Raw genomic sequence first — 6,000 nt, forward strand, 5'->3', positions numbered from 1 at the left:
GAACAAATGGTGGTCTTGTTGCTCCTGGTTCGGGATGAACTCTCGTTGCCCTTTGAAACGTCCTCAACGAACATAAAGATCGAGCTAGCCTTCTACTTGCTTCCATGAAATTTGTTGATGATGAATTCAATCTCCCTATGTTATCCCTTTCTCTTACCACCCTTGGAGCCGTAAGCGATGATAAGAGCAATTGACTTGGCCTTGGAACCTCAGCAGGTAGCGGAGCCACAATATCCTCCAACAAACCCGTACCTGTCACCCCTCCTTGAATCATCATTGACACTGTGCTATGTGGGGTTGCCACCCAGTTATCAATACCTAGCGTACGAAAAAGATTACCAGTAACTTCCCCTCTATCCTCCCTTTCTTCCCTTATATTATCCCTTCTAACTGGGTTTGAAGATTCACCCACTTCAAAATTACCACCTCTAAACACCAGAGCTGTCACTGGTGGCAAATTATCTACATCTAGATTCAGAGAAGCTGCCGCCCTTCGCAAGTCAAAGTAAGGACCCCTTCTAAACGGGCTCGAAACAGACCCCGTGGACCCCCCACTCCTTGAAGGCCCAAAAACCCCATGGTTTCTAACATTTGGATTCAAAACATTATTAGGGTTAGGGTTAGGGTTAGGGTTAGGGTTAGGGTTTGGGTTTGGGTCCTCACCTCGATTTTCCCTATTTCGATCCCTTGCTTCAACATCTTCTCTCCTAATTGCTGGACTCATTGGCCTTCTTTGCTGCACATACTGAGCGTACGGATCATTAAAGAAACCAAACCTTCTACCAGGAGATTGAATTACCATGTTCTCCAAATCCCTATCTCCTTGACTAGCTTCCTCACCCTCCTGCATGTCTTCGTCTCCAAAGTCCTCCGACCCAGTAAAATATCTTTCAGTATTCCCCCCTGGAGAATAAGTTGAACTATCCTCCGAATCATCACCTCCCCTATTCTGGAACCCATCTCGAAATCTCTCTGACAATGGCACATCTTCTGGTTCTTCATATCTCATCAAGTTCAGACTAGAGTTTCTATTCCTGAATAAATCTTGAAGACCTTGAATGTTGTTAGTGTAGAAAGGATAGTTTAATGGGCCATGCAGTACCCTTAACCCCTCCTCATGAACCGCATCCAATCGTCGCCTCAAATTTCTGATCGCCACCTCTGGTGTAGTTGGGCATCTGCTTGTTGAGTGCCCTGCGCAGCCACACGCTTTGCAGAATTTAAAAACACCTTCATAACCAAAATAAACCTAGATAACCCTTCCATCTTCCAACGGAATATAACATCCAGGTACTAGGGGAAGTGAGATATCAATGAACAATCTTGCCCTCAGTTCCGAATGCCGAGGATGCCTATTCTCATTGTGTTCCAACACATCAATCATTCCCACATGTGGGAATATTTGTCTTGCCCAACTAGCAGTCAAATATGGAAAAGGAAGACCAAAAACTCTAACCCACAATCGAGTAGTATTAAACAGAATTTGTTGAGGTACAAAAGTGGAATGGTACCTTCTAAAATTGATGATACGACCATCGCAGATCGCAGTTTGTTGCCTTACAAGCCCCTCCAGATCTTGACGATTGCGACATTCAAAGAGAAAATATTGCCCTGATCTGTGGACTCGAATCTCATCTCTTCGTATCCACCTTGAACGAACTATATGCTGCACAAATACTTCAGAGGGCGGATTTAACCCCACAAATACCCCAATCGCACATGCATTGAAGTTAATTCCTGCTTGAGTACTAAAATTTGGTGGAGGGAGTACTAGAGGACCCATTCTATAAGACGAATCTGGAAATCCCCATTTGAATGAAGATGATGATTATTATTGTTTTGAGAGTTGCTATTCCTCATTATGAAGACAGAGAGAACAGAAAACAGAAGAAGAAAGAAGAAGAGTAGAAATTTAAGAGTGAAGATCTCAGGGAAATAAATTCCCAAATTTATAGGAAAGAATCAATTGAAATTCACTTGAAATGTTATGCATGAACACCACGTGGAATGAGGGAAAATGGAAGAGCAGAAGGTTTTGAAAAAACCTTGGGAATCAGTTCATAAACCGGAGCTCAAGAAGTTTTGAGTGTAAACACAGCTCAAATTCTATTGGGTGGAGTAGAAAAGCAGAGATTTGGAAAGATTTCCTAACTCAGAATTTGAAACAAGAACCAATAATTAAATTTCTATGGAAAGCAAATCTTCTTTTGCATGTAGACTTCCTAGAGAATGAAACACAAGCAAGAATTCCTATTGACTAGAACTGAAAAGGTAGGAAGAAATGGAAGATGAAGCATCTGCATGCTACAGTAACACCAAGACTTGCTTGGGTTGACCACTCACGTCACGTGAGGTTGAGACCTCTCAAATTCTAGAGAGAGAAAGAAGATAGAAAAACTTTCAGATGTTATTGTGCACAGTTTAAGTTTTTTGGGTTATATCAAATCATTGTTCGTTAAAATGTTCAATAATAATTAAAGAAAACGGAAAATGTGGTATTTTGTTTAGGGATTAACAATAAATTATTATGATGTATCCTTTAAAAAAATAGATATTATGATGTACGGAGTAGTAAACTAACTAATATTTGAGATTGGACGGTTCTATTCAATTCAAGTATTAGTTCAAGTCAATTTCAGCTCGATTTCAAACTTGATTCTGATCATTTTTAGGTTTCAAGTATGTTCAGGTCGTCATTTTGAGACAAAATCGGTTGTTGGATCAGGTCCATCAGTTCATGTCATTTAGATCGAGTCAATTTTTCCAGATCCAAGATGACTTTTGATATCCATTAATTCGGGTCAATTGGTTCACCTCTTGACCTCATGTATAGCAACTAAAACAAAACCCCACTTCAAAAGACAAAGATGCCACAATGCACAATTCTATGGATTTTTTGCATATGCATTATTGGATGCACGAATATAAGTATACGACGAAGAAGAAGATACATCCATTATGGTGAAATTCTCTATATACCTTTTTAAACATATTGGTGCTGGTGTGCTACTCCTTTTGTCATTTCAGTATCAAATTTCTTATTTATTATTAATTTATTTATAATAATTTTAATTTATAAATATAATTTTGTACAGTTGTACTTCCATGCCTCTTGTTACGACAACAAATCAAAAATAGTAGAATATATATAGTAATATACTTATTAAGGGTCAACTATGAATTTATTATTTGGTAATAAATTAAAAGTAGGGTTTTGAAATTCCTATCTTGAATTGCAATCTAAAAATCAGCCTTTAAGAAAGAGTTAATCTTTTGCTAAGAGGCCGACAACACTGATTCTGATTCTAATTCTATTCTTCTCCCCCCTTTTCAACTTGCTTATTTGATGCTGTTTTTGCTCTTGTTCTTCTGGATTAGCTATCGTCTCTTTAGTCAATCTACAAGTATTAAGTCAAATTATGTCCTCTCGTAGTTTCTATATGAACGAGATCGATGGCTAGGGATGGGCATGGGTCTAGGACCCGACCCAAACCTTGTTGAACCCGCTTCATTTTTAGGGTATGGGTCCAATTTTGTGGGACCCATTGGATCTTGGTCCATTTGTTAATAAACGGGCTTGGGTCTTGGTCCAATATTTTTAGACCCATACCCGCTCCACATCCGGCCTGTGGACACATTCAATTAATAAAATAACGAAATACTAATGGACCCAGGCCCTAAAATTGACTCGATCCAATTGACTTGACTGATAGATCTGACCTGGTCATCTAATGCCAGAAATATAGCAAACTTGGGGAGTCAATCTAATGTCGTAAATATATTAATTTAACTTACTTGTAGACATATTTCTGGCATTAGATTGTATAGGAAGTAATATTTAATAACTTGTGATATTTTATACACGAATGTGATGATAAATGATCGCCAAACTAATGGCCTAGAAAAAAAATTAGTGACCAAAAAGGTTAAAAGTAATAAAATATGAAGATCCATTTTAAACCCAAGACCCGAAAGACCCATTGGATCTGGGCAAGGGTCTGAATTTTTCAAACCCAATATATTTGGGGCGGATCTGGATGCACGTGAAAAATATGGATCTGGGTCTAGGTCTCATTGGACCCGTCCAATGCTCATCCTTATCGATGGCTAATACGTGCACAATTGAGATTATTCTTGTTAATTCTTTCAATGTATGTAGGATAATGACATTACAAGAGTGGGATTTTAAACTTAGAGAGAAATTGTACTTCGAATTTCAATGAAATCGACCAAGAGGCATCTTGTGGAGTCCTCTAATGAGCATCGAGAAATAAGGCAAAATCACTAGGAAGTCAAAGATATATTCACATATCCGACCTCCACATAAGTGGCTATAGTTTATGTCAGTATATCGATACATCTATATTGTCTACGGAGACGATGTCTTACACATATTTTTGTCACGTGGTACTTCTATCTTCACATTGACATGGTGCCACTCTACCTCATGTTTTCATGGGTCACATTAAACATGACTTGGTAATAGTAATAGGGACAACATCTATGTCATGTATAGTGTTTAGTCGTCTTTTAGAAGAAGAGAAAAATGGCATCGCTAAATCCTTCACCTAAAACGTCTTCCCAAGTCTTAATTCATACTATTAAGCACATTAGCAAAGTACAATCTACAAAAGTGAAAAATGACCAAGGTCCCTAACTATCCAAAACAATAAAGTTAACATTGTAAATCAAGAAATGGCCTCTTATACTTTTTATACTCGTACAAAGATAGACTTTGAATACTCGTAAACATGTTCTAGAAGAAAATTGAGTTCATTGCTAAACCATCAAAGTCATTTCCATCTGAGAAGAGTAAGACAAAAATCCCATCCAATCAACAAGTAGCAATCATCATATGAATGACCAAGTCCCTATATTGCGAAAAGGCTACATATATCTCTTGGGTATGGAATAGTGTCATACCCTGAGCTGTGATTGGTTTAGATTTATAAATTTCATATGGGGTTGATATTTTGAATTTAAATTTAAATCTCATGTGGGGTTATTATGTAAAATAGACCAATGAAAGTCCAAGATATGACACTATTCCATACCCAGGGGGTATATGTATCAACTTCCCCTAAATTGAACAAATTCTTTTTAATCAGAATTTCAATTATATTGGGGAATTTAGTTAAGCATAATAAATCAAACTTAGACCTCAATCCCTAAAATCAGTATATTATTTCCCCATTGATTCTTGACAAACAACCACTATAATTCGTAAACGTAGACATCAATCTCTTTCCGCTATATTAAAGCAATCCCAAGAATATTTCATGTACATGCAAATTTAAATAAAGGCCATGCTTTTAATTTTTTATTTTTTTCCCTTTTCTCAACTTAGTCTCATTTAAATTACGACGTATTAGTTTCTAACATAATGTTTGACGCTTACTTAACTGTTATCATGCCTAATATTATTCCAACTAGGAGATTGATTGTGATATATATGACATATGCTGTAATAGTTAACTAAGTATCTGACAATATTTTACAAGAATTTACATTTAAAATAAGTTAAATTGAAATTTAAAATTAATTGATTCATGAATTGTGTGTATTATCCAGCAAAGTGTTATGGATAAAGAGGAATATAATCCAATACACTTAGGTACTTGCATTGCATTTATTTGACTTTATAGATTATTCTTAGTATCTACGCTTTCTCTGTGTAGAATTATAGGGTTATAAATTTATAATGGACCAATCTTTTTTATAATATAAGATAAGAAAAATGGATGGTGCATTCCTGTATGGCACCTTAGGACCTAACAATAATATGCTACCCATCAATATATCTACTATAGTTTAATAAAAAAAAGGAAGTTGTATAGAAATCAAATTCCGACTATATCATCGTCCTTCATAGTCAACAAAAGTATAAAAGAATAATTTCGTACGTAGTATACTTTGTATAAAAGAGAAAGTTGTTTTTCAGCTGTAGAAACACATAAATTGTTATACAGCAATCAATATGTTGGTTGATTAAGTGATGGT

The sequence above is a fragment of the Spinacia oleracea genome, chromosome 2 (assembly GCF_020520425.1).
Source record: "Spinacia oleracea cultivar Varoflay chromosome 2, BTI_SOV_V1, whole genome shotgun sequence".
Taxonomy (NCBI): Eukaryota; Viridiplantae; Streptophyta; class Magnoliopsida; order Caryophyllales; family Amaranthaceae; genus Spinacia; species Spinacia oleracea.